The sequence below is a fragment of the Leopardus geoffroyi genome, chromosome D4 (assembly GCF_018350155.1).
Source record: "Leopardus geoffroyi isolate Oge1 chromosome D4, O.geoffroyi_Oge1_pat1.0, whole genome shotgun sequence".
NCBI classification, from domain to species: Eukaryota; Metazoa; Chordata; class Mammalia; order Carnivora; family Felidae; genus Leopardus; species Leopardus geoffroyi.
The window spans coordinates 11,016,530-11,038,794 of record NC_059342.1 but is presented as its reverse complement, the minus strand read 5'-3'; the positions used below and the strand labels follow the sequence as shown (position 1 = coordinate 11,038,794).

Here is a 22,265-nt window from a genome sequence, read left to right as displayed (position 1 = left end):
CCGCTGCACGCGGTGCCCTGCTTCTGACGTTTGGCTGAAACCGAAGTTCCTTTGTTTCTCCTCTGGAAGCCGTCCCAAAGCGCTCTGAGGAATCCCTCGAACCCGTTGCCACTAGGACAGCGCGTCTGCTTGAAATTTCTTCGCCTTTGCATCAGACTGACTCTCCGGCCACAACGAGAAGACCACCGGCTACAAGAGTTGACTTTTTTACAATCACAGTTTAAAAAAATAATAAAATAAAACCAGAGTGAATCCACAGCACGTTATCATTATCGGTCTGTGCAAAGCCCCTCTCTCGTTTTATTCTCCTTTTATTTCTGATCCCCACACCCCTCCCCTCCCTTCCTCGTAGGCAACCTCTCTCCCACATTACATAGATGTCCTTAAATGATGTGTCTCTGTAGAAATAGGTAGGGCGGGGCGCCTGGGTGGCTCAGTCGGTTAAGCCTCCGACTTCGGCTCAGGTCATGATCTCGCAGTTTGTGAGTTCGAGCCCCGCGTTGGGCTCTGTGCTGACAGCTCAGAGCCTGGAGCCTGCTTCAGTTTCTGTGCCTCCCGCTCTCACTGCCCCTCCCCTGCTCATGCTCTGTCTCTGTCTCAAAAATAAATAAACATTAAAATAAATTTTTTAAATCCCTTTTCTTAAAAAAAAAAAAAATAGGGCTAACGCACATGCATGTGTGGCTTTAAATTAAATAACAGCACCCTATCATAAGTCTTTTTTTTTTCTTATCCTTGCACTCCCCATCGTGTTTTTAAGCCCTATCGATGTTGCTTTATGTTCATCTAAGATGCACAACCACACTTTGCTTATGGAGACGTCGTCTTCACGCATCTGTTTCTCACGCTGAAATCAGCATGCTTTTGAGTCAGAGCATTTGGGACGAAGCAAGACTGTTTGTTGGAGTTAATCTGACACCAGATGCATTTATCCCTCTTTTAGGACTGTAACTAATTCCTTTCCGCCCCATGTGGCAGAGCTCACTAGCTGGCATCACAGGTGTCTTCCTTAAAAAGAAAAAGAGTTTGTCCTTTGGTTTCCTGACCATACCTCACTCCTACCCCCTTTTTTCAGCCCTTTTATATGGAGTTTGCACCAAAAAGCACAGAGAAGGGCGACTCCAATAGAAACGTCTGTCATCTCTGATTTATCATTGCTTGAACAAGATCATTCCAGCCTATGGACAAGTATTTTTTTTTTAATAAATAACAAAAGTTACCCTAATCTTGGATTACAGATTACAGATCAAAACAAAACAAAACAAAAAAAACAGAAACAAAAACAAATTGCTTATCAGAGAATGTCCTGTCCCAGCTCCTCTTAACTCCTTTTGCAGATGTGAGTACTAAGTCCAAAACCAAATTCTCTCTCCCAAGAGGGAAACTCCCACCAACGCCGATGAGGAGGGAATTTGGCTCATACAATAGCACTTAATTATTAAAATGTATAATTTCCACATGTACAGGAGCGATAAAAAGGATGCTTCTTGGGGCCTCTTTCCAGCCCAATCTTTCAAAACATGTGAAATCCTATTTATCAACCGTACCCCCGTATAGTGATAAACGTAAGATACCAGGATTTAAAAGGTAAGCAGTGTTTTTCTCAAGATTCTAGAGTGAGCCCTTCATGAATGTGCAGCAATAAAATATTAAAAATGACTACCCTGTGTTAACTAACGTGTTTCTAATGTTTCAGGCACCGTACTCAGCATTACCCAGTGCATTTTCCCATTAATCCTCATAAACCTACGACAAATTCTTTCTGATCCCTGCTTCAAAGATAAAAGACAGGAAGAATCAGGGATGAAGGCAAAAGAAAACTTTAAGCCCATTATGCAAGATGAGCTCATTCCCCCAAACCGAACAAGACTCACTTCTCCCTCCTGAAGACACAGTCCTGGACTTGCCTCTCCCTCCAGGGTCTCCCTCTCCTCTCGGACTCCCGCCAACACCCGGAGATCTCTGTCTGTGCCCCCCCCCACCACCCTGTGTGGTCTCCTCCCTCCTCCCCTCAACCCCTGGCAGTCAGGTGTTCTGCAGCAATGAGAGCCACCAGCTCAAACTCTGAAATTCCTCGAGGCTTCCTTTGAATCTTGGCTTCTCTGGGGCCACAGGCTCTCAGTCTCTTCCGTCTCTTGTCTCGTCTTCCCCGGCTGCGCCGCCAGGGCCTCTGCCTTCCCTGTCCTCATACAACCAGGTACGACACAGCTCCTGCCTCAGTTTCTTTCCTTAGTTCCAAATGGTGTCCCATGAGCCTCCTGGCCCCAGTCTGGATCCCCCATGGGTCCCCAGTTCCTGCCCACTAGTGGTCATCACAGGGGCCCGCCTGGTCCTCAAACTCCGTCCTGTACACGGATTTGCAACGGTGGCCATTTGTCACCCGTGCGACCCTGGGCCTCGGTTTCCTCCTGTATGAAACCAGAAGCATGAACCAGGTTTCTTGCTCGTGCCCCTTCCGGGTGTGCCATTCTTGCATTATTCCTCCTGACAGGCAGAACAAACTAAAACTCTTTAACCTGGCATTCAGTGACAGACCCCTACCCCCTACCCCTACCCCAGCCCACAGGCTTCTCTCTGCCTCCTCACCCCCTGTAACACTCTCCAGGCCTCTCAGCCCTTCCCTGACCCAGACCCAGAGGCGCTAGTCGGCCCAGAATGCCCTTCCTTTACCTGCCAGCATCTGCCTGCTGGAGCTCCGGGTCAGCTCCAAAAATCTTCAGTCCCGGTTAGAAAGCTTTCCCCTCGTTCTGCAACTGAGCGCCCCATCGAGGCGCTTGTGACGGTCTATAGGGCGGCAGACCCCCGCCCCGTGAGCGTGTGCGCACCCAGGCCACCCTCCTGGGACGCACCGAAGGCAGATTAGTCTCCAGACCTGCAGCCAGACAACTGAGGTCTGTATCGTGTGTACTTTCTGCTTCCTGAATATTATGATGTTTTGACCTCATCAAAAGCCATGCTAACTAAGGAGAGCGCCTGGGCCTGTCCTAGGTCCTATCAATTCTTAGTGATAGCAAAGGGCCCAACCTTTGGACTGCAAATTAACCAGCCCAGAGCCGTCCTTCCTTGAAGTGGCTCTTACACCCCAGGAAACAATATTCCTCTGCCTTAATCGTCCCAGGGCCAGGTACCAGATACCTGGGGACCAGTCTAGAGCCCAACACCCTCCCAAATTATTCAAATTACTTACTGTGCCCTGCCTTGCCCGTCCACCAGAAATCCCAGTAAAGGCTGGGCCCTAGTGGCACCTAGGTGGCTCAGTCGGTTAAGCGTCCGACTCTTGATTTCGGCTCAGGTCATGATCATAGTTTATGGGTTCGAGCCCCATGTGAGGCTCTGCACTTGACAATATGCTGCCTGGTTGGGATTCTCTCTCTCTCTCTCTCTCTCTCTCTCTGTCTCTCTCCTTTGCACAAATAAACAAACATTAAAAACAAAAAAGATATGCCCTACATTCTCCCCTTGCTCCTGTCTTCTGCCCCCAGATGACCCTGCTGGTTGTCCCATGATTCTGTGCGGCATGCAGTGACACCCCCCCCCCCCCCGCCAAGACCTGTAAGTATAAGCTTCTTCCTGTCAATTCTCCTCATTTCTCCTGTGGCCACACTGACTTCACCATACCATCCCCAACGTGCACATTCTCAGAACAGGGCTCCACTTTGAACCCCATTGCTTACAAACTATGCAACCTTTGGCTACTTAATGGGCCCGAGGCTCAGTAGATTAGAGTTAACAACAGTCCTGGCCCCAAAGGGTTATCATAAAGATTGAATGAAATGATATATGCAAGTATATACATTATATATCTTAGTGAAAGTTATGTTTGAATTATATTTAAAGGTTTAGATAGTAGCTGATACATGATAAATAAGGGTGAGTTATTAAGACTGTTATTTTTAGGGGCGCCTGGGTGGCTCAGTCGGTTCAGCATCCGACTCTTGATTTCAGCTCAGGTCAGGATCTCGTCAGGTCAAGTTAATTTTCAGATAGACAATCTGGAACTACCTTTGCATTCATTCAAAAAGAGGATCAGGTCAGGTTCATGAGTTCAAGCCCCATGTCAGCACCGAGCCTGCTAAAGACCCTCTGTCTGCTCCTCCCCCACTCTCTCTCAAAAATAGATAAAAAACATTTTTTTAAAAAGGACTGCTATTTCTATTACCAGATGTATTTTTCTATCCTTGGAGCACAGCAACCTGGCTGAAAACAAGGCGTAATGTGACAGTTCTACAAAGGACTGGAAGCTGACCTGGTCCTCTTTTTGAATGAATGCAAAGGTAGTTCCAGATTGTCTATCTGAAAATTAACTTCAGGGTCCGCAGTGTGGTGGGGGCAGGGCAGGTCGTGGAAACTGAATCTGCATGAGATTTAAAAACAAACTGACATTCAGTAACAGGAAATGCGGCAGGTGGAATCCAGGGGAGATGGTGGGGGAGGGGGCTCAGGAAGATCAGAGGAAGTTGAATCCCTGTACCATTGTTGGCAAACAAGGGCAAAGCTCAATCAACAGTAAGAGTCGCATGGCCTTGAACTTCACAGATGGTCCAACAGATTATACACCAGTTGTCCCAAAGAACTGCCCTCTTGTCCCTCAGGCCCGCCTCCACCCTTTCCCCGTGCCAGGGAGTAAAACCTGGGCACTTCCTGCCACTCTGCATCATAAGGTCAGGAGGGTCATTTGTTGGAACCTAACCCCCAACGAAATGGCATTAGGAAGCAGGGCTTTGGGGAGCTCATGAGGGCCGAGCCGTCATGCACGGGATTAGTGTTCTTATAGGAGACCCCCGAGAGCGCCCTCCGCCATATGAAGCGGCGAGAAAAGGATGGTCTATGAACCAGCAAGAGAACACTCACCAGACATTGAATCCACCTTGATCTTGGAATTCCCAGCCACCAGAACTGTGAGAAATACACGTCTGATAAGCTACACCACCTACTGTGTTTCAGCGGCTCAAACCCACTAAGGCAGGAGGCAAGCACAAACCCCAGCGAGCAGGTGATTTTGTGTTGAGAGTTCACCAGCTGAGAGCAGGGTCATGGGGGGGGGGGGGGGGGGGAGGTGGAGACCTAACAGGAAATAGGTCCCTCAGATGAAAGCTATGGTATTTTACATTGCTATGGATCCTTTTTCTAGATCTGCCTATTTGTTCACTTCTCCTACCAACTTTGCTGGGACACCTGCATCCTGCCACGTCTATGACAGGCTGATCTTTTTTCCCCCACACCCTTAGCATAACTTCCTTCCATTCCTGGCAAAGCCGTGTTTCTTGCAACTAATTCGCCAGTAATTAGACCGTGGTTCTTTTCTCATCTAGGCGAGACTCAAGGGTCTTACCCCACCCAGTGCCCTCAGCAGCTCCTACCAACTGTCAGAGACGACCTTCACAATGAATCCAGTTTGCCAGCCCTCAACTAGAAGATTTTTTTAGATTATTTTCAGCTTTAACATCCTTTGATTCAAACCTAAGCAAGGCCCTTTGGCCACATGGAGATACACGTCACTGCAAATCAACCAGTCGGATGCCCCAGAAAATCATACCGCTGGGAGTCAAGGAGACCAGCTCGCTCCCTAGCACAGGGCTTCTGGGGCAGAGGCAGCCAACTAGCCAACCTGCTTTAATTCTACGAAACAGTTTTCACCAAAAACGAATCCACTGAGAGCTTTTTCAGAGTCCTCCAAAGGCTGCTAGTGTTGATCCTTGGAGTAAGCTGGGTGTGGTGGTTCCCCTCAAACCCCATCTCCCTGAAGCTTGGACTCCACTCACATACACACCAGCCTCAAGACTTAAAACCAGCGTGGCCTGGCTTTGAGCCTTGAACTCACTCCATACCTGCTGGCCACGCACAGGAGTCGCTGAGGTGCTCGATGTGGTTACGGTATCTGGATCCTGAACTCTGTGGCCTCACTCTCCTCAGGCATCTGTCCTTGATCTGTCCCTGACCTCATTGTCTGTGTCCTGTTCAAGCCCCATTGACTCTATGTGATGTGGACACTCCCCTTTCCTAACAAGGTACACTCACCTCTCAGAACATGTTTTGGCCACTCCAGCCCAGTCCAAACATTCCTGAAGTCAGCAACACAATCTCATGAAGGCCTGTGACTGGCATTTCTGCCGAGAGAGAGAGAGAGAGAGAGAAAGAGAGAGGGAGAAATACACAAATATCCACATACAGAGCAGGACCGAGAGACTCCTAAGTCCTATGGAGAAACGTGGGAGAACGAACACAACTCTTTGTGTCTATTTGGTTCCAAAACTGTGAAGGGGATTTTGAATGACATAAGCCCATAGGAAAAAGAAAATCGGAGAAGAATCGTCACCAGAAGAGAGACCCCTACAAATTTCAAAGAGACTCCGGTGACCTGTTCCAAAAGTCACCACATATAAATACACGATGGGAGTGGAAACAGTGTGGTTGCTATGCAAACACAGCTCCAAGACCACTCCCCACACCCCCAACCCCCAAACCTCCAACCCCCTCCCCTCCAACCCTCTACCCTCCAACCCCCTACCCTCCAAGCCTCCACCCTCCAACCCCCTACCCTCCAAAACCCTCCCCCGAACCCCCCAACTCTCCAACCCCAAAACCCCCCAACCCTCCAACCCCCTACCCTCCAACCCCCTCCTCTCCAACCTTCTAACCCTCCAATCCCCTACCCTCCAACCCTCCACCCTCCAACCCCCTACCCTCCAACACCCTCCCCCCAAGCCCCCAGCTCTCCAACCCCTTCCCCTCCAACCCCCCAACTCTCCAACCTCCCAACCCTCCAACCCCCTCCCCTCCAACCCTCTACCCTCCAACCCCCCAACCCCCCAACCCTCTACTCTCCAACCCTCCAACCTTTATACCAAATCACCACCCACAGCCCCCGTCCTTTCTGTCCAAAGTCTGAAGTCACCACTGGGGTCTCCATTACTGAGTCCTGCTCCTTATTATTCTGCCCCAAGTTGGCACGTGAGCCTCCTCCTTCCCTCCTCTGAAAATCACTCTCACACCCACTCTGAAGAACGCCCATTCTTTCATTCATATATTTTTTTGCCCCTGGACCTTGTTAGAGGCTATCCCTCAATACAAGTGCAGGGCATAATAGTTAACACTTTTTCCTGTGAAGGGTTTTCTAGAGTTATATCTGAAATAACCTCATCAGGGATATGCCTTCTGAGGCTAAAACAGCATAGACTAGGGTTAGGGAAGCTGGAAGCCTGGAAAAACTATCACCCAGTGAACATCATGGCTCAGTACATGGCTGCTGTCAGAGGGCCCCTAATGCTCCTGGAGGTGCTGATGAGTAAACAGGAAGCCATAAACATTCTGCTCAGAAATGCAAACTTGAGTACTTCTATTTTGGCGGGAAAATCTTGACTCCAAATTGTGCTGAACTGCCTCAAGTTTATGCTGCGTGACGTAATAAAAAGAGTTTTGAATTTTTGGATGGGGCTTTGAAGCCCAAGTCTGTGAATTACAACCTGTGCGATCTTGCTTAGCCTTCCTAGACCACCATTTCCTGGGCTGCAAAACATAGACGCTAATATCAGTCTCATGCGCTGATGTCAAGAACCAAAAGATACCATCACAAGAAAAAAAAAAAAGACGTGCCTACGCATGGCGGTGGATATCAACGGGACAATTGCGGGGATCATTTCACAACATACAAATATCGAATCATTACACTGTGCCCCTGAAACGAACACGATGTTATGTCAATTACACCTGCATTTAAGAATCTTTTAAAAAGTTAACAATAGAAAATACATATTGGTTTTAGAAAAACAAATTTCCACATTTAATAGCAAGGTATAAAAAAAAACCCACTTTCTCTTACTTTATGTAAGCTTCCACATGAATTGTCACACTGATAATGGATGAAAACTGGAGTTTAAAAAGAAAAAGAATTTTGAATATTATACATGAAGTGCTCAGTTCCATGCACGGTACACAGTAGTCCCTAAGTGATGACAGCCATTGTTTTCACTCTCTTGTGGGAAGTCGGTTTTGAGAGCACCTCCAGCAAGGTCAAGATTTTTAAAAAATAGCTTAAAATCTTCTCATACACTTGAATACACTTTTGATTCAATTGAGGTCCCTACGGTTCCAGGTGGCATCGTGGAGAAAAGGCAAAAAGTTGTAAGACCAGGAGTTACTCATCACCTGCCCTATCAAAACAGAGAGTCTCTGATTTCTAAGGAGATTGATACCACCCAGGATGAGTTCTGTGCAAAATGATTTCCAATCCTGGTGGCACATAAAAAATCCAAACAATCAATTTAGAATTGTCTGAAATGGAACTGGGCATCAGAGTATTTACTTTGAGACAGAGAAAGATAAAGAGTGCATGTGCATGGGGGAGGGGCAGAGTTCCACGCTATCAGCACCGCGCCCGACACAGGGCTCCAACCCATGAACTGAGGATCATGACCTGAGCCGAAACCAGGAGTCAGATGCTTACCCGACTGGGTCACCCAGGAGCCCCAGCACTAGAGGATTTTGAAGTGCTCTCCAGTGAGTCTAGTGTGCAGCCAGGATGAAAAACCATCAAGCTTTAAAAAAACCAACCGGGGCGCCTGGGTGGCTCAGTCGGTTAAGCGGCCGACTTCGGCTCAGGTCATGATCTCACGGTCCGTGAGTTCGAGCCCCGCGTCGGGCTCTGTGCTGACAGCTCAGAGCCTGGAAGCCTGTTTCACATTCTGTGTCTCCCTCTCTCTGACCCTCCCCTGTTCATGCTCTGTCTCTCTCTGTCTCAAAAATAAATAAACATTAAAAAAAAATTTTTTTAAACCAACCAAACAAACCAACAATGACCTATTGGATGGAGGATAAGAACCTACTCCTTTAAATATTTGAAATTTCCTCCAAATCGCCTGAGCCTCAGGGCTGTTGCTACTAAATCACTTTCTGAAAAGTGGCCACAACCTGGAAGCAACAAAGTCATCCTTCAGCAGGTGAGTGGAAAACTTCAGTACCTCCAGGTGATGGAATAAGATTCAACAGTACAGAGGAAGGAGCTGGCAAGCCAGGAAAAGACAAGGAAGCACTTTCAATGCATGTGACTAAGAGAAAGACGCCCGTCCCATCTGAAAACACTACTGCATCGTATGCTGGAAAAGGCAAAACTGTGGAAACAATGAAAAGATCAGAGGGGCGCCTGGGTGGCGCAGTCGGTTAAGCGTCCGACTTCAGCCAGGTCACGATCTCGCGGTCTGTGAGTTCGAGCCCCGCATCGGGCTCTGGGCTGATGGCTCAGAGCCTGGAGCCTGTTTCCGATTCTGTGTCTCCCTCTCTCTCTGCCCCTCCCCCGTTCATGCTCTGTCTCTCTCTGTCCCCAAAATAAATAAACGTTGAAAAAAAAAATTTTTTTAAAAGAAAAGATCAGAGGTCCCCAGGGCTTGGGGGAGGGAGGGATGAGTAGGGCAGAGCACAGAGGACTGTCAGGGCAGTGACACTGTTCTCTATGATACTATAAAGTGGATACGTATCATCACATATTTGCCGAAACCCAAAGAATATATAACACCGAGAGCGGACCCCGCTATAAACTAGGGACTTTGGGTGATAATGATAACGATAACTGGTGGAGGTTCACCAGTGTAACAGATGTCCCATGCTAGTGGGGGTGTTGATAGTGGAGAAGGCTATGCATGTGCGAGGGGCAGAGGGTATATGAGAAATATCTGTACTTTCCACCTAAGTTTGCTGTGACCCTAAAAGAGCTTGAAAAAAATAAAGTCTGTTTAAAAAAGAGAAAGAAAGAAAGAAAGAAAGAAAGAAAGAAAGAAAGAAAGAAAGAAAGAAAGAAAAGGAGAAAAGAGGAAAGAAAAGGAGAAGGAAAAGGAAAGAAAAAAAGAAAGGAAAGAAAAAGAAAGGAGAAAGAAAGAAAAAGAAGGGAGAAAGAAGGAAAGAAGAAAGAAAGAAAAAAGAAAGAAGGAAAAAAGAAAGGAAGTCAGTGTAATGTAAAAGCCTTTAGGCCAAAGTCGCAAAGACAGAGCTCCCAGGAAGCACCAGGATGTGCCAAACATAGTCCCCCCCGGATTACCTGACTCTGCGAGGCCAAAAAGGAGACAATCCCAAGCCTAAAAGAAGAGGTGGGTCTTCAGTTGAAGAAGGAGATCAACTGAGGCTCCAAACGGGAGCTGGAACAGAAGCAAACAGAAAATCTGGAAGGAGAGCAGAGGCCAATCTGACAGCAGGACAGGAAGACATAAGATGTGGAGGAAGGGAGCCGCCGCCCCCTTGGGCCCAGCGCCCTGGGCCCAGCGCCTGCAGCCACAGCTTCCGGTGACCCACAGCCCGGGCACTCCGTGGAGGGCTTGCTGCCCACCGGCACACCCAGCAGACGCAACACCAGGAAGTTTCGTTTTAACTGCCAGGACTTCGTGGTGGCTGTCTTTCCGATGGGCCCAGAATAAAAATGCACTTCCTGACTTCCTCTGGAATAAGGCATGGGCCTGTGACTTGATGGGGCCCATAGAACGTGCATTAAAGTCACACACTTCTCGCCGCCTGGGTTGCTGACTCAGGATGCCCCATGTGAGAGCAAAAATCAAACGCTTTTGGGTGAAACTCTGCGGCAAAACTGATGCCTGCTGACCGATATGCTACAGCTGTGAGCCTGAGAACAGAACCTGATCTCAGGGTTTCTCAACCCCGGTACCAGTGACACTCGGGGTTGCAAGATGTTGTGCGGTGAGGGCTGTCCCTTGCATCGCAGAGGGGCGTCCCTGGCCTCTACTCTCTGGGTGTTAACAGCACCCCTTCCCCGGTCGTGATCCGATGCATAGAGACAGAAAGCACAACGGTGGTTGCCAGGGGCTGGAGAGGAGGAAGGAATGTGGAGTCATTTTTGAAAAGGGACCAGATGAAAAGGTTCTGGAGAAGGTTCTGGAGATGGACGGTGGTGACGGCTGCGTAACAGGTGTGCCTAATGCCACGAACAATACACGGAAAAAGGGTCAACATGCTAAATTTTATGTGTATTTTGCCACGATTTTTAAAAACAGGAGGGAAAAAAAATGTCCTTAGGCATTGCCAAATGTCCCCTGGGGGACGAAATTGCCCCCGGTGGGGGACCATCGTTCTAGGCGCAGAGAGCTCCTGGAAGTCCGTGTGTCAAAACGCAGGGCTCGGCTGCTCTACACCAATCAAGGGTTAGGGTTTCCGGTCTCCTACAGTGGCTTTCATCTGCTCAGATTTTTGGCCAGGATCCCCACAACAATGTAAGAGTCTGATGCAGAAAAGGCTCCTTCCTAGGAGCCCCAAACTGATGTGGCAGAAATAAGCTCTGAGAAGATTCTTACGCTGTTCTCAGCTTGTCCCTCCGTGGGATGGACAGAATACGCTAGAGATTTCGTTGGGAATAATGACTCCTCCCACCTCCTGGCTCCTTGGCCTCTGAGATTAAGGGGCAGAGGGGAGCTGAAGCAGAAGAGAGGCCGGAGGGGCTCCCGAGGCTGTGATTTTCACTTCCGGCGTTCGTCCTCGGGACTCTGGCCCAGGCTCGCAGCCCAAGGCTGCTGAAGACGGCTCTCCCGGAAACCAAGTCCCTGCCGACCTGGAAAGAGCAGGTGGCTTCTTCCACCCGCCTCCACCAGCCCTACCAGACCTGGGGTATCTCAGAGAAGCCCCTTCACATCTCAGCACTGGGGCTTGGTGCTTACCTCCGCCCTTTGCCATAGCGACTCCCCAGGATTGCCGCATCTAGGACCATTATGACCCGGAAAGTCACAACAGCGCTGGGTGAAGACTTGTCTCCCAGCAGGGCCTGGCACCCTTGAGGGCCGGGCTCCCCACTCTGGTCTCCTCGCCCATTCCCCCATTCTCCCGGTGGATGCTGGAACTGCTCCCCCAAACCCGTGTGACAGGCACGAACAGACTCCCCGTCGCCTCTTCTGGGCTCCCGTGGCCAGAATCCTGAACTAATCCTCTCCCCACAAAGGAGGACTCGCCTCACAAGCTGTCGTTTCAGCTGCTCACTTCAACATGTGCTCTTGATTCCCTTAACTGAGCACCTCCAACAGGCACGGACACGCTGCCTTGTCACGCTTCATCCCGCCCAGCTTTGTGTCCCCTCTGCCCTGGAACCTGGCCCCGCCCCCTCCCACCCCCCCACCCCGGACCCTCCACCTGGGCTCCAGCCCCTTGGGGCTCGCACCAAAAATTAATTACTTGCTCCCAGACCGGAAACCTTAACCACTCCGTCCCTAGGGCTCCATTCATTGGCAGAGTAACATGTTCAAGACAACCCCTCTTTGGGGGGAAAAATCTCTTTATTCCTGTCTCTCTGTCTTTCTCCTGTCTCCTATTCCTCTCTCCTGTCTCTCTCTGATCTGTCTCTCTCAGACACTTAACTGACTGAGCCACCCAGGCGCCCCAAGGGGAGAGCTTTCTTATGCCAATTTGAGATCAGCAATTTCCAGCTTCAAATGCTTTAGAAGCTTCCGGTTGCCCACAGGACTGTCTTTAGCACAGCTTGGCTTAGAATAATAAAGCTTCTCAGCATCTGGCTTTCAGGAGTTTCGAGTGAAGGGACTCTGGATTCAGTTCCCAGATCTACCATATACTTGCTGTGTGGCCCTGGGTGAGGTACTTACCCTCTCTGTATCTCAGATTAGACTCTTCCTCTGTAAAATGGGGATAATAATAGTACCTCTGCTCACTGGGTTGCTGTAAAGATGAAACGTTTAAAGTGCCCAGAACTGCATCCAGCATGGTGTAAGTGAGCACTAAATACTCAACTCTATTTCTGTAAGTACTGCCTTCTACCCCCCTTTCCTCTCGGCCCTGCATGTGGCCAATGAGAATGACCCTCTAATCACACATGAGTTCCTTTGGTTCTTGGCCTCAACACAGAGAACACTGTTTCCCTCCGACCTCTTATCCCTAGTACCCAGTGAGCAGACTTCAAGACCCTTCTCCTGGGGCGCCCGGGTGGCTCAGTCCGTTAAGCGTGCGACTCTTGGCTTCAGCTCAGGTCGTGATCTCACAGCTCGGGCGTTCAAGCCCCCACATAGGGCTCTGTGCTGACAGCGCGGAGCCTGCTTGGGATTCTCTGTCTCCCTCACTCTCTGCCCCTCCCCGCTCATGCTCTCTCTCTCTCTCTCAAAATAAATAAACATTAAAAAAATTAATTTCCTCCAGAAGCTGCCTAACCACTACTGGAGTTACACGTTCCCTCCACTGGGCCTTCATCAGTGCCTCGTGCTCTCTCAGAGCACAGATCACAGCAGATCGTACAAACTGCTTCCTCCCTCTTTGTCAAGTGCTTCAGGCAGGACTCAGCCTAATTGATCTTGGTAATGCCAGCACCTGGCACAGAGCGGGCTCAGTAAAGGCTGTGGAATTAAGTGATGATGCATAGGGAGAGTAGAGGTGGGGTACCAATCTGTCCCAGGCTGCCTGGGACACTCTCGTTTGGACCATGATCCTGATGTAATTATTAACAGCACCCCCTCTCCCTCCCCAAACTGTCTCCCTACACACAGTGAATGGTAAGGTAATCTACGTGTGACAGCTGCAATTCTACTCCTCACACCCAATTCCCCTTTGCTTAACAGAGGCTACTTCAACAGAATTGAGGATAGAACCTGAAAAGAAAGGAATTTCTAAACAATCAATGTAAATGTCCCAGAGGGAAGGTAAATGAGATTTAAAGGGAAAGTAACTTAAAATAAAATTACATGTCTTTTGGTGTACAAGGGCTTGGGTAAATGATTCTACCTCTCGCCAAAAGGGAGCAAAAGAGACCAAAATTACCCCTCCACCTACCCACCTGAAACAACTGGAAAACTAGACAACATATATGAAGCAACAGTCTCCCAGACACTAGAACCAAGCGACAAAGGACAGTGATGCCCCAGAGGCGGGAAACAAATTAGGGGAGCCCTCCCACTGTCCTCGCTTACTGTCTCATGGCAGTTTTCTGGCCGCAACACAGGGAGCTGGCGGAGACATCACACAGAGGTCTCCCCGTATTGAGAAGACAGAGCTGGGAGTCCAGGAAGGCCAAGATGGCTAGACCGTGCAGAGCAGAGGTAGTGGGGAGGGGAGCACGGCACAGAGTGGCCAGAATACTCATCCCCTCCAGGATCCTGCCGAGTACTGATGAGAGCATGCGTGTGGGAAGACGGCCTGAGCCTGGGCAAAGAACCACGCAGGATTAAAGGGAAAGCACAGGGTGTTCACAGGGGGTCAGGAATAGTGCCTGTTGCGGTCAGCCAGAGTGGAAAGCCTCCATTCATGAGGCTGAGGACAGAGTACTCAAATAGATTCTGTCTTGGGGTTGGGGGCAAAACAGCCCTAGATCAGGTGCTTTTCTTAGCGCCCAATAAAGCAAGAGCTGAAGATCAAACCCTTTCCAAGTAGCTTAACAGTGTGACAGAACCAACCTCAGCAATAGTTACAGACATACACAACTATCAAGCACCCAACTGTGGGGAAATAGGTTCTACTTACGTAAAATGGGTTAGAGAAAAGATTAGGGCGGAAAGCTGCCACCATGGGGCGCAAGGACCCAAGGTTAGCTAGCAAGGTATTATAATGGGATCACGAGAACTTGTTATATCACCTGCAGGAAATTACTTTCCATCTGACATCGATATACGATTGTACTCAGATCACAAATTCCACTTGCCCCCCAGACCCTTTGCTTCTTACACACACACAAGTTAGTGGTTACTATCTGATTGCTTTCTCCATGTTTGCGTGTGTAAGATCTTGTTTTTTGCACACTCACCACATGTGTAAGATCTTGAGCGCTCGATAAATACGGATATGAAACCCCTGTTCAGGGCTCTTGTCTCCTCCCAGACATTGGCCTCTCTCATATTCAATCCTGCATCTGCTCTCTTGCTGGACAAGAGAGAACTCCAGACTCATAGTCTGTGACACCCAACAAAGTTCAGTTCACAATGCCTGTCACCCAGTCAGAAATTATCAGGGATGTGAAGAGGCAAGAAAATCTGACACATAGTGAAGATAAAAAAAAAAAAAAAACAATCCAGAAATGACCTACACTATAGAGTTAGTCTACATTTGAACAGTTATACAACTGTATTCCATATGTTCCAGAACCTAAAGACTAAATATTGTAACTGGAGGCATAGAAGATCTAGAAAAAGACCCAACTGCACCTTCTAGAAATGAACATTACAATGTATGAAGTGAAAAGCACACGGGATGGGATTAACAGCAGATCACACATTGCAGGATGAAAGACAAGAAAAAATTTTAAATCAGCCAAAATGAAACACAGAGGGAAAAAACATACTGAAATAAAATTAAGAGCATCAGTGAGCCATGGGACAACTTTAAGCAACCTAGTATCTTTGTATTTGGAATCCCTGGAGGGAAGAGGCACAGAAAAAAATTCAGAAATACGGTTAAGATTTTCCCATATGTTCAGGTAAGACTGACACAGAAGACAGTGAACTAGTCAGATGCTTGCATTTAAACCTGTAAAACACCATGACAGTGACAGCTAAAATGCAGAGCGTTGCAGGAGGGGTGATACTGGGGATTTCAAATCAAATACGACATGTGGTTTTCTTCCTTGGACAGGACTGTCTGGTCTATTTCAGGATGTTCCTCAATCCTGAATATCACCCCCAAAAATGTCAGTAATGCCTCCCAATCATTGTGCCCAAAAAACAAAATATCACTCCCTGAGTGAGGTTCCATTTCTTTGATAACTATTGGTCTAGAATAGACCAGGGGCAGCAAACGATGGCCTGCCCATGGGCTGCATTTGCATGTCCTGTGAGCTAAGAATGGCCTCCCATATTGAAAGGTTGTGAAGGGGAGGAGAAGAAAGAGGGAGGGAAAAAGAAAAGGAAAAGTGGCAGATGACATATGGCCCACGATGCCTAAAACAAGATTTGATGACCCCTGGTCTAGGTTCCAGAGGAAAAAGGATTCCATATGGTCCATTTCCATAAGGAGTTTATGAGGTTTTCGGGTGATAGTGGGGTGTGTGGGGTCCGGAGCCAAGGGCCAAGAAAGAATTCTTGAAGACGTATTTGGTGCAAAAAGGTGACTTTATTGAAGCATGGGGACAGGACCCGTGGGCAGGAAGAGCTGCCCCGGGACCATGAGGAGAGACTGCTTTTATACTATGGGGCTGGGCTGGGAGGAGGAAAAGTCCAGGGGAAGTTTCCAGTGAGATTTTCATCCGCCAAAGAAGACTCCCAGGATACTGGAGGCCTAGCTATTGTCAAGCTAAGGTAAAGGTTCTTCCCTCCAGCAAAGCATTAAAAAGACAGTAAGGAGTTCCTGGAGAACTTTTTACTCTGCCAGCCTTAAGTATTTGTCAATGGGCTGCAGGTTAGAAGGAAATGGAGTTCTATCTGCCTTTGCCTTCTGCCTTTGTTCCCCACATCACTAGGGAGGGGTGATGGAGACTTAGGTCCTGCAGGACTGTGATCTCAGTCAGTTTAACCATTTGTTTACCCCTTTCCTTTGTTCTTGGGCAGCCAGGAGTGCCCAGGAATATCACACAAATCCCCCGGAGTGGGAGGGGGGAGGTGTTGTTTGCAGCCTGTCAGCCTGCCTGATGCTCCCTTATCAGGGAGTGTATCTGTGTGTATCTGTTAGGATTCAGAGAAGCAGAACCCCTGTGAAGAAAGGATTTCTTACAGGGACCAGACTTTATGCAATTATGAGAGCCGGTGAAGGAGTCCAGAGCAGGTGGTGGTGGCTGGAAGTTACCGCAGCTTGACGGAGCCATCGGACAGGAAGAAAGGCTGCACACGAAGTGGGGGAAAGGCAAGTACACACTGGAACCCACCAGAACCAACTGGAACTCTTGAGGACAAACTAGAACCCATGGGTCGCCCCACCTCCGATGGCAGCGATGGCAGCGACCTGACGCCCTCTGCAGGGCTGCACACGTGCCCTCATGCCTCTTACGTGTTCTCCTAACACCTTAGGTTTACCCACAGTGCCCCCGTCACGCGGTCGTGTCCTTGCCCGCTCCCTTGTCTGTGGCCTCGGCTGCACTGGGAGGCCTGGAGGCGGGGCTTCGCCTGGAGGCGGGGCTTCGCCTGTCGTCCTCATCACCGTATCCCTTGCTCCCAGCAAAAGACTTACACGCCGAGTAACTGCTCAATCAGTATTTTCTGGATGCGTGAGGGAAATAGAAACCTGCATATCGAGTGAAAACGAAGCCGGGCGGCCACGAAGCACGTGACTGATTCAACAGAAGGTTGCTCCTCTTACTCCACGGGCGCGAATTCTAATTTGAGGGGTTCTGTGGTTACTTCCTGTTACTATGCCGGCCTCCAGGGGTAGACAAGGGCAACGCTCTACGTAAAGAGGGAGAGCTCCCCCAAAGGGTGTCCCTGACCACGTCTGTCCTTGGGAAGTGATGGCACACATGGCCTGCTCCTCACACCAGAAGGCTGAACCCCAGTGTTAGGAGCCCTGCATCAGGGCACCTCTTGGCAGGAAAGAAACAGGTACACCATCCATGCATGGCAGGCAATAAAGGATGCCCACCATGTGAAGACTGTCACGACATAAGAAAGAAAATGCCAGACAAAATTCCACCAATACACAGGGGCACATCGTAGTTATTATCACCACCCAGTAACAGCTGACCTTTCTAGAGCATTTATGCACCAAGCACTGTACCGAGCACTATATATGCATTATTTCAGGTAACCCTCACAATGAAATCTACAATTGCCACCACTGGAGAGACGGGGAAATTGAGGCTTTGAGTGGTTAAGTTGCTTGCCCAAGATCACAGAGCGAGTAAGGGGCAGAACCAACATCCATTTCATCCAAGGACCCCAGTCCTCGCAGACATCTATCCTCAACTAGTCCTTAAGAAAACAGGAGTCTAGGGTGTTTTGGTGGGTTGTTTTTTTTTAATTTTTGTCTTTTTTTTAAACAAACGAAAGCTGTTTCCTTGCAGGAGTTATTTAAATGGTTTCAGTAGCCATTGGAAATCCATTCCAGCATTATAGTTCCAAAGCTATTAAATGCAAAGTACATATACAGATACAATATATTATATCATATTAAGTGCTGCATGCAATGAATCGGGAAATTGAAGCAAACAAAAAATACTCAACAGCATTATATAAAACACCAACTGCTTACCAAGCAGGTAACAAATGGTTAGGAAACGCGACCTACTAATTAAGGTATTCAAACATACAGATCTATCTAGCTTTACCTAAAATCTCTTATCTATTCTAAATGAATAATAATTTTCAAACAATGTTGGTAATTTGAATACTTAGCTCCACCTAAGCTCAAATCAGAGTCCAATATATGAACACCCTTTCAAAAATAAACATTTTTTAAAAATTATGGCAAAAAACAGGGGGTGCCTGGGTGGCTCAGTCGGTTAAGGCATCTGACTTTGACTCAGGTCATGATCTCGCCGTTCCCAAGTTCGAGCCTGGTGTCGGGCTCTGTGCTGACAGCTCAGAGCTTGGAGCCTGCTTTGGATTCTGTGTCTCCCTCTCTCTCTGCCAAACCCTCGCTCGTGCTCTGTCTCTGTCTCTCTTTCTCTCAAAAATAAACATTAAAAAATTTATGCCGATACACGAACACCCTTTTACACACTTATCAATATTATAGATACAATTGATTTAAGTTAATTTCACATGTATTTTTGACAATGTGCTGGGAGTTGTTTGAGATATAAATATGGATAAGACCTAGTCTGTACCTTCACAGGTGTTCCAGAGAGTGCATAAAGCAGAAACCTCTGCAAATAACTGCAGAATGAGACAAATGAGATCATAAAAGTTCAAAATACAAGGGAAGAATAGAAATGGAAATTTTATTTAGTGTGTGTACTTATTAAAGTAATAGGAACCCCCCAAAAAGATGGTTACTTTCCATTTTTATTAAACTTACTTATTCATTTTTTTCCTGTCCAATCTAATATCTTTGACATCCCAAGTCCCTTTAATTGAGAACTCTCCCAAAGTGAATTTTCTTCTCATGTGCACAGAACCTACGCTCTATTATATATCTATCCTGGCCCTCACTGAATGTTATCCCCTTTTCATTCTAAAATACAAAGTAATACAGAACATAAAATTTTGATGCATAAAATGCCTTTGGAATTTGAAGGCATAAAGAACTCCATTCGTGCCAAAAGAAGACCGGCTTCAAATTTTTAGACTGAAATTTTAGATTTAGAAATATTTGGTTGGTAATTTTGTATCTCTCTAAGGACATGGAAAATGTACTTTTTAAAAAGATTTTCTGGGGCGCCTGGGTGGCGCAGTCGGTTAAGCGTCCGACTTCAGCCAGGTCACGATCTCGCGGTCCGTGAGTTCGAGCCCCGCGTCGGGCTCTGGACTGATGGCTCAGAGCCTGGAGCCTGTTTCCGATTCTGTGTCTCCCTCTCTCTCTGCCCCTCCCCCGTTCATGCTCTGTCTCTCTCTGTCCCAAAAATAAATAAACGTTGAAAAAAAAAATTTTTAAAGATTTTCTTTTTAAGTACTCAATCTCCTACATCCAACATGGGGCTCAAACTCTATGGCCCCGCGATCAAGAGTCACATGCTTCCCCGACTGAGCCAGCTAAGGCAACTACAGAAAATAATCTCTTTTTTTTAATAACTGTAGATTTAGGAAAATTTCCCATAAGCCTTCCCAGACCCATGCTTCCCCTAATAAAAATGTATTCTCTCAACAGCTGACTCTTCAAGGCGTCTTGACTACTCCCTGCCCCTCTACAAATACTATATCTGCTAACATTCGAAAATCTAAATAAATAAGGACATGCTTGAGAAGACCTTACCAGAAAGATGTTGCCAGTAACCACAAGACCCTGAAGGTCCAGTTCTTTAAGACAAACTGTCCGGTTTCTGCAACAACAAGAATGTAGTACAATGAGGAAAAACCTCACTGACACAGGAGATGGTGTCGACCACCAGGTACAGCCCGCTGTTTGTATCCTAATTTGTATCATTGTTTGGCCCCTAATTAGCGTGCAACCAACCAAGTTTTGAGACAATTCAGATGTTGATGCTATTAGTGAATCACTCAGGTGTGCGAATGGGATTGTGGGTACACGGAGGGAATTCCTATCTTCTAGAGAAATGTTCAAAAATATTTATGGGTGAAATGATGGGATATTTGGGTTTTGATTCAAAATAAGCCAGTAGGAAGAGGACTGTGACAGGGTTAAAGATGGAATAAGGTTGGCCTGGCAGAGGGGTACACGGAGGATAATTATACTAATCTCTCTCACTTTGTGTACGTTAGGAAGCTTCCATTGTACATATCTCAAAAAGATGTAAAATTTAAGGGAAAAATAGACACTGCTTAAAATATGGCACAATGTCTCTTATACAAGAGACTATTAACATTAATAGTCATGTTAATTTTAAGAACTATTGGTCATAAATATGTCTATAAATATGGACATGGCTATACATAGAAAATAACAGTAACTGAAGAAAAGGAAATGTTTTAAATTTAACTGAATCTCATTGTTCTGTTGCCTGTATTTGGGAATAGAAACCATTTCGCTAGCTGAATCAACCACAACTATCCCCAAACGTTCTTAATTACTGATTTCAATAAATATATTCCCGCAGTGTAAGAAATGAAGTTTATACCCAGGTATTTCTCTTACAAGCATCCATTTTGACATATAAACCTTGATTGTGTGAAAGTAGCTGGGCAACAGGGAACTGGCCTTGAACTGAGTTTCAAACTGGATTCTCTGGTCTATTTGGGGGGTTGGGGCAGGAGGGTGGCAAATGTTGGTATTATTAGCTATCACCTATGTAAGTCCTTTGAACCAAGCGGTGTATATGGAATCAATGAGTACTTAAAACACATTTAAATAATTTCAGTTCTGATATGAAAAAAACAGCCATTAAGCCTAAACGACTTTTTGTCGAAATGACAGGTAGGTGGGCATTTGCAGAGTAAGATCACAGTTCGGATTGGAATCAGATATTCACGTGGGGAGGCAGTTCTGAACATTCTTTCTAATTTTTTTTTTTGACATTTATTTATTTTTGAGAGACAGAGAGAGCCAGAACATGAACAGGGGAGGGGCCGAGACATGGAGAGACCCAGAGTCTGAAGCAGGCTCCAGGCTCTGAGCTGTCAGCACAGAGCCCGATGCGGGGCTTGAACTCATGAACCGTGAGATCATGACCGGTGCGGAAGCTCAACCGACTGAGCCACCCAGGCGCCCCATGAATATTCTTTCTAAACGCTGGGGGTGGGGAGGAGGGGAGGGGATGAGAGCTGAGTCCCCTAGAGCTTTCATCTTACTCCTTTTCTCCTAGTTTCTGCTGTTTCTCTGGACTTTCTGCCCTGACTGCTTGTAAGTCGAACGAAAGGAGCAGAGGCCTCTGGTTCAGGCGGACTGGAGATGAAAGACAGTCACTAGCTACATTCCCATGAATATTTTGAAACCCTGTGGACACCCCAAGTATGCAGGGCCAGGGCGCAGAGAACGTCACCGCCGCCGACGTGCCTCGTCGCACCCGTGCAGGCGGGGCGTGCTGGCCACCGACGGACACACGTAGGCTCGCCGCGTTCAGCCACCGCAGTCCCCGGGTCGCCAGTCCCCGGGTCCTTCCCCGCAGGGGCCCCCACCTTCACTCCCAGGCCAGTGGGCCCGGACCTTCTGACCTGAGGGTGAACGGAGGGCTGGTCCTGCCCCAGCCCAGCCTCCCCACCCCTCCCTAGCCTGTCCCCAGGCAGGTGCCGCCCAGCATCCTGGCCACATCACGGCCCTTTTGCGCGCGTCCAGATCCAGTGCGGGGCGCGGGGCACGAACTGGAGCGCAGAGTCAAGATTCCCGAGAGGAAACGGAGGCTGGCGGGGCAGCGAGGGGCCGCGATGCTTCTGCCTCCACCGCCGAGGGCGGGCGGCAAGGAGGGGGCGGTGGCTGCGGGTCCGCAGGCGGACTGGGGGTCGCAGTACCGCCGGCATCTACGTCCAGGGGTACTTGGGTTCTTGGGGTTCGCCAGGGGAAGGAAGACGAAAACCCACCTGGGAAGGAAAAACCCACTCTCGTGACTCCCCCTCCTCCTCTCTGGCGGTCTGGGGTCGAGTCTGGTAGTTCTGCGTGGACCTGGGCGTGGCCAAGTGCCCTCTAGGCCGTGACCTTCCCACCGCTCCGCCCACGGGTTACGCAGAGAAGCCCCGAGCGCCGCTGGGGAACCGACGGCGCCAGCTTGGGGGCTGCCGGACGCTGGGGGCAGCAATGCGTTTGGTGGCACGCCGAGCCTGGGGCAGGGAGCCGGGAGGGAGGGTTTGGGCACCCAATCCTTTTAGGCCCGGGTC

At 48.2% G+C, this 22,265-nt stretch overlaps 1 long non-coding RNA gene across 1 annotated transcript in view; it reads right to left on the bottom strand.

The window, feature by feature from the left end:
* Positions 1 to 22,062, bottom strand: part of LOC123593270 — a 33,618-nt gene extending 11,556 nt beyond the window's left edge. Inside the window, exons 1-3 of the long non-coding RNA XR_006710224.1 lie at positions 21,972 to 22,062; positions 19,753 to 19,819; positions 6,019 to 6,107 (exon numbers count right to left, since the gene is read on the bottom strand). This is a non-coding gene — a long non-coding RNA (uncharacterized LOC123593270). The remainder of the gene's footprint in view (positions 1 to 6,018; positions 6,108 to 19,752; positions 19,820 to 21,971) is intronic.
* Positions 22,063 to 22,265: the final 203 nt, after the last annotated feature.